This window comes from Triticum dicoccoides, chromosome 1A (genome assembly GCF_002162155.2).
Source record: "Triticum dicoccoides isolate Atlit2015 ecotype Zavitan chromosome 1A, WEW_v2.0, whole genome shotgun sequence".
Classification (NCBI taxonomy): Eukaryota; Viridiplantae; Streptophyta; class Magnoliopsida; order Poales; family Poaceae; genus Triticum; species Triticum dicoccoides.
Window position 1 is genome coordinate 94,712,793 of NC_041380.1, and position 13,041 is coordinate 94,725,833.

At 42.7% G+C, this 13,041-nt stretch overlaps 1 long non-coding RNA gene across 1 annotated transcript in view; it reads right to left on the reverse strand.

Annotated features, from left to right (window-relative positions):
* Positions 1–8,280: 8,280 nt before the first annotated feature.
* LOC119365049 overlaps positions 8,281–13,041 on the reverse strand; it is a 7,326-nt gene continuing 2,565 nt past the window's right edge. The window contains exon 2 of the long non-coding RNA XR_005175294.1: positions 8,281–8,767. This is a non-coding gene — a long non-coding RNA (uncharacterized LOC119365049). The remainder of the gene's footprint in view (positions 8,768–13,041) is intronic.

Sequence of the window (13,041 nt, forward strand, 5' to 3'; positions counted from 1 at the left end):
CCCATGGGTGTGATGGCTCGTAGAGTCGTAGGACGAGGAGAGCTTGCTTACTACGCCTACGCCCGCTCCCTCGCCCATGCGCGCGGTGGCTCACAGGACGAGGAGAAAATTTTACTACTCCCTCTGTTAGACATATATACTCCTCGTCCCTACCTTGGTTAGAGAGATTATCATATTGTTTGAAATATATGTCTTTTAGCAGATTTCAATATGAACTACTAGTACATACTCCAAATACTGATGTACATAGACATATTTTAGAGTGTAGATTCACTCATTTTGCTCCGTATGTAGTCCATATTGAAACGAACGTAGTAGTACACACTCTCCCTCGCCCCTCGACCCTCGCCCACGTGGTGGACGTGCAATAATTCATTCAGTCTCAGATAGCCAGAACCATATACTATAGTATCATCATTGCTCGACTTCCCGAAGAGGCGAAGAGCCAAGTGCAAGGTTAATATTTTTGAGATGCAAGCACAAGGTTTATAGGGGAATGAGTAGTACTAGTACTAGTGTACGTACTGCATGGAGGAAGAAGGCAACAAGAATGTATGTTTTGTGTGACAGTCTCTTCTTACAGGACATGCTAGACCTAGTGGACCTCATTGTTGCAATGGGAGTATCATAGATGGCACGATTGAGAGTGGTGGGCAGCGGGAATAATATTCGGAGCTGCTTAGTCTTAAACCCCATGAAGAAGTCCCATTGGAAGGAATAGCCATCCTCTATACGTGCTCCTATGTAATATGAGTAAATGAGGCAAAAAGAGAAAGAGACAAAGTAAAAAAAATCACCAGCCTTAGAGCCATCCCTATTGTATGAGTGAATGATATTTCTATGTCATGATTGATATGGCTGTCTTATTAACCATGTTGCAGAGGTAGCAGTGGATTTTTATTTATTTGCGGAGGTAGTAGCGGATGGATATTCAACGAGGAGTGAAATGATGGCTGCTTCCTCGGTTAATCATAGAAAAAGTTGGGTCTCGTGATTTGATGGCTCATTAGTCATTATTACTACCTATACTCTTTGCCCATATAATAACCGTGTGGTAGAGTAGTTGGCTATACTTTTAATAACCATGCTCGAAGAGAAGAGGTGCACGCACCCATGCACATACTAGTAGCACTCTTTGCGTCTTCCCCAACGACGCACATGACATGGTGGATCTCATTTCTGTACGATGATGCAGCCCACGTGATAATTTGACGCGTCTAGTAGTAGTTACTCACTTAATGGAGGGCCGGGGAACCACACATGAATGGTGCTGCATTATTTAGAAATAAAGGTTTTTTTCTTTAGTGGCACATACGTAGCATAAATAGGTTCATATGGAGAGAAAAAGAAACCGCTCCACTATATAGATAGCTAGGAGCCTACACGGTTGCTTGCTGGGTTGCTCTCTTCACACTCGCTCGCACAAAATGACTGTGGCCACATCTCTAACATCCAGGTGGATCACGTCCGCCTAGGGAAGGGATGGATGCTTTGTGTAGATGCGGTCGCCATCGCCGACGGCAAAAACGCACTGTCGGCGCGTCCCGATCAGGGGTCCCCACCGTTCTCTCTCAGAAAGCCGGTGTGGTTGCCTTCACCCCTTGCTCACTGCCGCGACGTGGGAAGTTGCCGCCTCCCGCTGCCCTCTTCTAAGCTAGCTACATCCCAACATCCCTCAGCTACAATTTCCTTTACAGTCGGCTTGCCCCAGCTGCCCACATCGCTCCACGTGGATATTTCCCTACTTATTTGCCCTCCACATACCTCTACTGGCTTCTACTATATTTGTGATGAGTTTATGTCTCATAAAAACTAGTCCCACTAGTCTTATTCTAATCACACTTCAATTTCTTTGCCATAGGGATGCTCAACTCAATTTTAGTGAAACAACACAAAATGATTCGATGGTTAAAGGGTTGCAAACTTCATTCCTTTGGAAGGTTCAACCTCACCACCAAATTAAAGTCTGGTTAGGCTTTAGGGTTCAAGGCCTAGGGACTGCATGGATCATTTTTTCTTTAGGGTTAGAGGCAAGGCTTTTATCAACTATATCACACATGATTTGATGAAGAAAACTGTGTGGCATTGGGCTATCCATCTCAAGCGCTTTTACTGCTAGAACCATTTGCAAAGGTCCATGACACATTTAGAAGATTTATTAGTTTACAATTGATAATTCCAGTATTAAGCAAATTCACATTTCATATCGAACAGCTGTTTGTCAATTTCATATCAGGCACATAAATATATTATAACATCACAGTACAGTAGCTACATGAAAACAGCACAGTACAACATATAGCTAGTTCAACTTCATAAGAACAATAAATTCATTTCCCTAATCGAGATCATCCAGGCTCGTCTTATCCACCTCTGCTTTCAGTTCAGTAAGAACCTGTTTTGCACGGACCAACTAGGAAAGTGCCTCCTCCTTCGCCAACACCATCTTAGTAAAGTCTGATTTAAAAAACCTGAGCTCATTCTCCACCTTCCACTTTTTATCCCCCATCTTCAAATATTCTTCACAACAATTTCTTTAAGCCTACGTTTGTTCTCTTCCTCATACATGCTCCAGAGCTTCGCTAGGCACATCTTCAAAGACTGTGTCCACTCTTGATCAACCCACTCCAAGTAAGAACACTTATGTTCATCCTATAATATTTAAAACTAGATCAGTAACAATTGTAGGGGAAATGGGTTTATAGCAACATAAAAAATCACCAATGGTTATTTTGAAAAACTGAAGAAACATGTTAATTATGACATATCTTCTCAAAAAGATCAATGTGCAAATGAATTAATTGCCACTGAGACAACAACCAAATTCTGGAATATCAGAAGCTATAATTAACTACAACAACGCTACAAGTTGTTACTCATGTACAATAAATAACAAATTGAACATTTTACGAGGAAGGTAAATATAATTGCAAAAACATAGCAACAGTGTTTGGATGACAACAAATTGATACTAACAGGTGTGTACATGCACAAATTTAGTTACATAGAACTAATACCACTAAGGTCGTCCACTATGTATGCCAATACTGGGGTAAAGACAACTGTTGCTACATCTTGCACCGGTGCCCTGCACTGGCGAGCCGATGCAGCGGAAAAAAATCCGGGACCCGGACTCCGGAGCACGTAGTTGCTCCGATGCCTAGTTCCATCGTGCCATAAAGATTTAGTATTTTACTGCTTGGCTGCTCGAATGTTGTAACACCCACGATGCGGCTATATCTCCCAAGTGTCGGAGCACGACTTAGAGGCATAACCGCATGGTAGGCATGTCGCAAGAGGGGTAATCTTTACACATCCCATGTACTGAATAAGAAAGGGATAAAGAGTCGGCTTACAATCGCCACTTCACACAATACATGAATATATCATACATCATCCAGAATACAATCAAGGTCTGACTACGAAACCAAAATAAAAAAAGACAACCCCAATTGCTAGATCCACGATCGCCCCAACTGGGTTGCACTACTGATCATCCGTAAAAGGCACATAGTAACGGCCTGAATCCTCGTCGAACTCCCACTTGAGTTCGGTAGCGTCCCCTGCACTGGCATCAATGACACCTGCATCTGTTTTGGAAGTATATGTGAGTCATGGGGACTCAACAACCTCACACCCTCGCGATCAAAACTATTTAAGTTTAAAGGTAGGAAAGGGTAGTGAGGTGGAGCTGCAGCAAGCACTAGCATATATGGTGGCTAACTTACGCAAAAGAGAGCGAGAAGAGAAGCAAAGCACAGTCGAGAAGCTAATAAGTGATCAAGAAGTGATCCTGAAGCTACTTACGTTCAAGCATAACACGAGACCGTGTTCTCTTCCCGGCCGCCGCCGAAAAGAGACCATCACGGCTACACACACGGTTGATTCATTTTAATTAAGTTAAGTGTCAAGTTTTCTACAACCGGATATTAACAAATTCCCATCTGCCCATAACCACGGGCACGACTTTCGAAAGTTCAAAACCCTGCAAGCGTGTCCCAACTTAGCTCATCACAAGCTCTCACGGTCAACGAAGGATATTCCTTCTCCCAAGAAGACCCGATCAGGCTCGGAATCTCGGTTACAAGACATTTCGACAAAGTTAAAACAAGACCAGCAAAGCCGCCCGATGTGCCTGCAAATCCCGATAGGAGCTGCACATATCTCGTTCTCAGGGCACACCGGATGAACACTACGTACAACTAAAATCAACCCTCAAGTTTCCCCGAGGTGGCACTGCAAGTGGCTCTGTTTTGGACCAATACTCAGAGGAGCACTAGCCCGGGGGTTTAAAATAAAGATGACCCTTGAGTCCGTGGAACCCAAGGGAAAAAGGCTTAGGTGGCAAATGGTAAAATCAAGGTTGGGCCTTGCTGGAGGAGTTTTATTCAAGGCGAACTGTCAAGGGGTTCCCATAACACCCAACCACGTAAGGAACGCAAAATCAAGGAACATAACACCGGTATGACGGAAACTAGGGCGACAAGAGTGGAACAAAACACCAGGCATAAGGCCGAACCTTCCACCTATTACCAAGTATATAGATGCATTAAAGTAAACAAGATATAATAATGATATCCCAACAATGTCCATGTTCCAACATGGAACAAGCTCCAACTTCACCTGCAACTAGCAACACTATAAGAGGGGCTGAGCAAAACGGTAACATAGCCAAACAACGGTTTGCTAGGAAAAATGGGTTAGATGCTTGACATGGCAATATGGGAGGCATGATATAGCAGGTGGTAGGTATCGCGGCATAGCAATAGAGCGAACAACTAGCAAGCAAAGATAGAAGTGATTTTGAGGGTATGGTCATCTTACCTGCAAAATTCTTAGAGTTGACGAAAGCTTGATCCTTGTTAGCGTACTCAACGAGTTCCTCGATCACGTACTCGTCTCCCGGCTCTACCCAAAGCAAGAACACAAACAAAAGGAACAATCAATCACGGTGCAATGCGCAAGCCACATAATGCAAAATATGGCAATGATATGCGAGATGTGATATGCAATGCATATGCGTGCTCCGGAAGGAAAATGATGAACAAGGCATCAACTTGGAAAACCAAGTGTGCCGCTAGAAAGATGAGTTGATTTCAGTCAAAAACGATATAAAGATCACCGGAATCAGATGCACGGTTTGCAAATGGCAAGCAAAACAAGAATGGCACAATTCTGCGATTAACAGCACGATGCCATCTAGAATGCAACAATAAACTAAGCTACTGCACCCCAGCATATCAAAAAAGCATATGGCAGTGACCTACTGAAGATGCTTGACAAAATATGAACACTGAGCTATGGCTAAATCACACAAGAGCAGATTTAAACAAGTATGGAAAAAGTGCAAAAGATATCAGCTTCATAGACTTAGTGAAAATACTAACATGCCAGAAATTAATATCAGGAAGCCATGTTTAGAGCAAGCAAACAACATGCTACAGGAACTCATCATAGCAAAACAAGGCATGGCATGAATCTACTCAAAGCATAGAACAAAAGTCCCTTACTGATCATGAGCCAAAAAGGCACAAAAGACATGATGGCACCCATGTAAACATAGCAAGTTTTATTAACTGTTTCAAACTTAGCAGAAAAACAAAGCATGGCATAAACAAAATTATGAAGGCATTTTTGCGAGCTCAAATCACTCAACACAAAGCCTTGCATGAAAAAATAAACACACTACCAGCAAGAAGACATGTTCATGAAGCTAAAAAAGGCAAGAGCAAGTTCATCGAACATATAAATCACGCTAGGTAACCCGCCATCCTGAGTCACTTGTGAGCACAAACCTTCGTCAACCATTCGATTTTTTACTGTTGACTGATTTTTAGCTGCTGGCGTGTGGTCAGCCGTTGGTCGTTTTTCACCTTCATCATTGTTTCACAGGTGGATGACAGGTGGGGCTGGTTAGGCGTGGGGTCCAGAGAAAGATATGGAATTGCTGCAGTTTGGGTGAGCGTGTAGCGTTTTAGAGGCGGAGTGGACGAGAAAACCTACCGCACCAATCCTCTCGCGTCCTCGAGCCCCGCGCTCCTCCCTTCTAGCTTCTCTCTCCCCCTTTCCCACCCGCTGCCGCCTCCTCTTCTGCTCCAGCGCGTGGTCGCCGCGCCTCTCCCCCCGTCTCGCCGACGGGCGTCTCTGCACCTCTTCCTCTCGGACGGCGATGAGCTGCGGCCGCCCAGTACTCGGCCTCCCCCGTGCCACGAGAGTAGACGGGAGGAGCAACCGCAGCAGCCGGCGGTGCTACCTCATCCACCATGCTTTGCGCTGCCATCCATCTACAAGGTGAACAGGGAAAGAAGTCCATATAACCCCCTAAAGTTTCACAAACCGATCAGTTTACCCCCCAAGGTCTAAAACGAGGTATTTAACCCCCCAAGCTTTCCCAAACCATGTGAATTATCCCCTAACCCTGATTAGAGTGGTTTTGAAGGCGGTTTTGGCCCTCATCCAAGCACGAGCCAGCATCATACAACTTGGGCACAATGCGTCAATGCCTAATATTAATTAGCAGTAGCTCGCCGAGTCACATTCTTCTAGCTTCGTGAACTTCCCAGTCTCCAGGTCACCATGCAGGCTTCACGAAGCTAGCAATGTCTTCCACCCTCGCCAGACTTGAAAGACATTCCTTCGGCCAGGCGAAGATTGCATCGCCGAAGCTACTTCTCCGGCCTAGCGCATGCCGCCGGGGCTCACGGGGTCGGTCTAGCCGTCTGCACCGTTGGGCTCCTGCTGTGCGGATGCGGCAGCCGCACCGGCGTGCAGCGCAACCAGCCAACAGACGCAAGTTCTGGCTTTAGCGACCCCTTGTTGTACGCACCGATCGTGTGCGTCAAGGCTTTGTACTCAAGCTCTCCGTGGCAAATAGGTGGAGCGGTCGAGGTAGTCGACGAGCAAGGCATTGGCGCCGGAAGCGGCAAGGAGCCGGAGCGTCGCTCATGAGACGCACCTTATTTCTAGAACCCTCTTTCGGATACAATATGCACATACAGTCCTACTGGATTGATTCCAGGACAAGCACTCATGTACACGCTAGAAGTACGTACCACTATGTCTGAGGCAGGTCAGACTAATATAATCGTGATTAGCTCTAACAGTGGACATAGTTATCTGCCGGCAGAAGCCACAGACTGCTCATGGCGCGAGCTTGATGAGTTATTGTCAACGGAGGAAGAAGCAGACGCGGCCGGTGAGAGCGCTACTGAGGCAACTACGGCACACGAGGGACACGATGGAAAACTGAGTTTGCATCAAGCAAGAACACAGCCCTCGTGCCAGGGTGGAGATGGCGTGCCACGTCACCAGAACCGCTTGCAAAACCACTCCAATCAGTGTCAGGGGATGATTCGCATGGTTTAGGAAAGCTCAGGGGGTTAAATACCCGGTTTTAGATCTCAGGGGGTAAATTAGCCAGCTCGTGAAATGCCAGGGGGTCATGTGGACTTCTTTCGGTGAACAGGAGAGGTGGATTATGAGGCACCATCTTGGTTCTTGGGGCCGTCAGATCCGGACTATGCGCCTCCACTGGTCCAAGTCTGCCTTCTCCTCCATCTATACTACTATTAAACAATCAAATTAGAACTTCTTTAAGCACACCTCACAAAGCGTACACAGATCCAATACCACCGCACGATTAGGCCCACAAAATCAATCTAACGGTTAACCTTAACTTAAACCATTTTCTGTGTGCACTTAGCAATTTACATTGACTGACCGTACTCCACCGTGGAGGAAAATATGAAACTCCACGCCTGAGCAATTAGGAAACTAATAATCACGGGTGCATCCTATTCTAGGAAACTAAATCAGAGTGCATCCATCCTATTAGGAAACTAATCTCAGACAAATCCATCCTATTAAAAAACTTATCTCGGACGCATCCATCTTATTAGGAAGCTAATCGCGAACCGCCTGCCGACATCATGCATGCTAGACATGATGGGGGAAGTGCGAGGAGCTTCGTCTTCCTTCGGGAACACGCGTGCTATCGCCGCCATCGTCTTCTACCTGGAGGCCAGGCGCTCTTCTGCCGCTATTGCGACGACTCCATCCACGTCCAGGGGCATGCTCTCCGGCAACCATCAGCATCCGCATTGACTTCAGCTCCGTTCGCAGCACCCACGCCGACAAAGTGTCTGTTCAGTGGATGCACGTGCATTACATATTAATCTATACTTCTATACTACTATTAAACAATCAAACAAGAACTTCTTTAAGCACACCCCACAAAGCATACACAGATCCAATACCACCGCATGATTAGACCCACTAAAATCAATCTAACGGTTAGCCTTAACCTAAACCATTTTCTGTGTGCACTTAGCAATTTACATTGACTGGCCGTACTCCACCGTGGAGGAAAATATGAAACTCCACGCCTGAGCAATTAGGAAACTAATAATCACTGGTGCATCCTATTCTAGGAAACTAATCTCAGACAAATCCATCCTATTAGGAAACTAATCTCAGACAAATCCATCCTATTAAAAAACTTATCTCAGATGCATCCATCCTATTAGGAAGCTAATGGTGAGCCACTTGCCGCCATCATGCACGCTAGCCACGATGGGGGAAGCATGAGGAGCTTCATCTTCCTCCGGGAACACACGTGCTATCGCCGCCATCGTCTTCTGCCTGGAGGCCAGGCGCTCTTTTGCCGCTACTACGACGACTCCATCCACGTCCAGGGTAAGCTCTCCAGCAACCATCGGCATCCGCGTTGACTTCAGCTCCGTTCGCAGCACCCACGCCGACAAAGTGTCTGTTCAGTGGGTGCACGTGCATTAAATATTAAATAAGAATCATGGGGCTTCAAGCAATCTGGAATTATAGATCTGGAATTATCTTAGATTCCCGATTGCTGTACTGAAAATGTGTAATTATATATGGCACGTACATAAGAATGCAGCAATCTTGTCTTACAAAGTAAGATCAAGAGGGATACTGAATAAGTCAAGATGCAGAGTCTATTTCCCATGATTACTTCTCATGTTCATGTCGGCTTCCTTGGGCTTTACTTCGTACCACCATATGTATTAAACTGGACCGTATCAAGAGGTAACGACATCCCCTTGATTAGAATTGCCTTATTTATGCTATTTGATCAGTGTGTGTTTTACGTATGACGTTGCTTTACCTGGAATTAAGGTGGGTTGCACCTGCCTAGGCACTATCTCCAGGGATAGGTTGGAAATCAGAATATATGATTCATTCTTAGAGAAAATTTTACACACATCACTTTAACATAATTGCATAGAATCCAGTAAATTATGTAAGATTCAGTAGGAGGCAAGATATTGAAGATGTACTACTATTTCAGTTACATGATTCTATACATCTAAAACGGGTCACATGACTCTATAACTGTTGTTAGAGAATATCTCTCGCGGTTCTGTAAAGGTATGCAATCTCTACTGCGTTCCAATAAAGAGAATTTTACCATACAAAAGGATCCAATGAAGAAACTAATCCGGCTGAGTTCCAATAAATAGATCCTTCAAAGGATCTGTCCTAATACAACTGCCGTATATTAGTACAAAGAAATCATATAAATTGTACTTGATCAGATTTATTTTGTTTCATGACAGAGAAACCAAATACCTTTCGCTATTTTGGCACATATATTTATTCTTATATACTTGTGCAATTTCGAATGATCCAACATATCTGCAGTCATCAAACTTGAAGACATGTTGTTTAAGGCCTTATTTGCACCACCTCTTTTTCTTTGTCTGCGCACCTCTTTCCTCCAATAATAATAATGAACAACTTTTTCCATATCAGGTATTACACTGTTACAAATGTATATTGAAGCTACTCCTTACGACAAGGAAAAAGAGGATGAATGCTTTCTATCTTCATCAGTTTTGTAGCATGTTCCAAATTGTTGGCTCTTTCTTATTTAAGGATTCATCATTTTTTTGTAATTTAGAAGCTGACTTGAAAGCTTGATAAGGTTAAGCTTGACAAATACTCTAGAATACTTTTCCTTCCATCTTTTTTTTTTCATAACTCATTTCAGTTTCTATACGTACAAAGCGTCTTACATCATTGTAAGTTAGTATGGTTGCCAACGCATAAACACATACAAACCCGGATAAATATTTTCTATCATGATAATTATTGGATTTCTTTTAGCCCTTTTACATTTCAATTAGTTCTTGTAAATCATCTTTATTTCATATAGAAGTCGTTGTAGTCACATATCATCTTCTATTTCCTATTATCCATAGTAGGTAGCTATATAATTTTGGCAGTCCACAGAACCAAAAAATATATATAATTTGACCCAAATTAGTACAAATATATATATTTCTATGCAGATTAGTAGAATAAAATAAGATTCAAGAATTAAGCATCTTGAACAATATAATTGCACCGTAAGGCAGTTTATACTTTTTTTCCTGGCTACACTCGAAGAGAAGACTATACTACATGCCTATATTACTGGATTAATAAATAATTGCTGATTTTATTTAAATGAGAATATTTTCCTGTTATTACTCTATGTAGCAACATAACCACTATTGTGTCTCGCTTTTGAAAATACAATTTGAGCGACATCAAACATTGTGTATCCATTTGATTTATCTTTTTAAAAATGTTTATTTTTTTATATTATGTGAATTCACCTGTTTTACGTTTGAGATGTGCGTTGCACGTGCATGCTTACTAGTCTTGTGTGGTTGCTCTGCTTGACTTCTTCCTCGTTGTGGGTGCTCAACAGGAGAATCACGAGCAGCCGGTGCAACCGAGCGTCCGCCTGCTCTCAGCTTGGCTTCAGGTATACAATCACCCTTCTCTTCTTCCTGATATTTTCCTCTCCCTTTCTTCCAGTCCCCTACTCCCGCAGCTTCACATCTTTGTTTGTGCAGGTTTGGTTCTCTTTGCCTACAAGGTGTTTGATGAAAATCCAAAAAGGCTGACATGGGAGGATTAATCTATGTATGTCATGTGATTTCATTCTTCTGTAATTTAGTTCCAGTCAAAGATAACAAGTTGAGTAGTCCGGCTAGCTTTTTGCGATTTAGGTATTGAAGGAGATCATTATATTTTACTTTTATTTGCCTCATGGATTCTTATTTATATTTAGGGCATAACTTTATTGTACAACAATGACAGTGGGGAAGATTATCTCATTTCTTTTGGAGGATTTGGTTTAGTAGGCCATTACGCATGTTGGAATGAGTAGCAAGTACAGATACAAAAATCTGAAGCTCCTACCAGATAGGTCGAGTTAAATGCTTTCTAAATGCAAATGATCTCATGAAAAAGGCAATATGTAATCATTTGTATTGGTTCAGATTATTCAGAGTGGGTTACTGCTAAAGCAGAGGATGGGTAGTCAATATTTACTTCTGTATGTAAATCCATTTGCCTGTCATTATGTACAGTTACTGCTAAATTGGAGGACAGGCAGTCATTATTTACTTATTCAAATGGAAATCTATTTGCCTGTTATTATGTGTAGGCATAAAGTTCGATCTTGGATGCTTGGCAAAGCCTTACTATGTTGTTTTCCTCTGTCACAGACTCCCAGAAACTATATGATCTATTACTATGAGAATATTTGGCTAGCTCGTGGCTATTGTTTGCGGAATAAAGTCTTATTGCTGTAATAAAAAAGCCATACTATGTTGTTGTTCCATTATTCCATTTTAATGTGCTTGCCTTTTTTGGACTAGATGTTGGACTACAGTGTACTGGGAGGTGAGGAGATGAGTTTGAAGTACATGTTTTCTTTCTAGGTATACAAGAAGCTAATGAGTTTGAACTTCAATTTGTGATCTACTTTACAAGAAAAAGTTTTCCCTCATGAGTACAAAATTTCTATTTGTAGGACCTTCAGAAGGGTTGCTCACCAACGGACTGTAAGATTTCCTGGGTACTTGCATAATTTAGGAAGAAACTAAATGCGCTATTGCAGATCAAAGGTGAGCTCATCCTATTTTCTTTCTTCAGTCTTAGCTGAAGATTTATCTCCGGTTTCCTTGCATTTTGTCATGCTGGTTCTTTGTGTAGATGTGCCAGCTAGCTTACAAACCGTATCATCATCTTTGTCTTTGAGTAGAACTAAACTGGGATTTGCTATTTGCATCTGAAGTGTCCTTTGATGTCCTTTACTCTATAGAATTATTGCCCTGAAACTGATGAAAGGACTTTTGGAGATAAAATTATTGATTGTTAGGGCCTCGGTTTATTAACTATTCTATATTTTTAGAAACTGGAAGAGAAATCATATGTTGTTTCTTCTTTGTGATGAAACAGATCATGTGTATGGTTTCGACTAAGACTGTAGTTTGATCATACAAGGCTTTATGGATTGTTGATTCTATTTCCATGGTTTGATCTATCCGAGGTGTAGCCAAGATCAGGTGAGAGGACAATGTTTCATTTGTTTCGACAGAAAACCCTAGACTTCAGCTCAAAGCCTGCCCCTAGCCCAGTGTTAAAAAATTCAGTCAACCCGTAGCTAAAGTTGGAACCACGTAGAGCAGTGGCTACTCCGGAAACTCCTGTTCTGATCACTTCCAGGTAATTGGTTAGGATTCATATGGTCTCTTTCCAGCTATGACAGGTGGTATACCGCATACTGATGAGGATAGATGATTTATGTTGCTGTACTATTTTAGATAGTGATACTGAAGTGTTATTCTACAGATAGCTTTCGGTTGTTCTTTTGCATTTTTCCTCTGCAAACATATATATTAATGGACAAACAGTGCGTACATGTTAGCCTTTTGTCCGCAATAGCCGTATTAGCATGCCTAGCTGCCAAGTATAAATAGTATGTGCGTCACTCAGAAATATAGCATCCCGGTGGAATATGGATGATGTAAGAATTGGGAAATTGCTCTCATATTTGATTTATTGATCTCCTAGAGTGTAGAGTGAATCATATATGTACTAGAGGTGCTAATTCTGCTGCCTCCGTGGTCAAGTCCTCCCTTTCTTTAGGCTAGGCAGAGGTCTTAACTATTGCAGTTTGTATGTTCTGCAGTGGTCAAGTCCTCCCATTTTTCGGGCTGGGAGGTC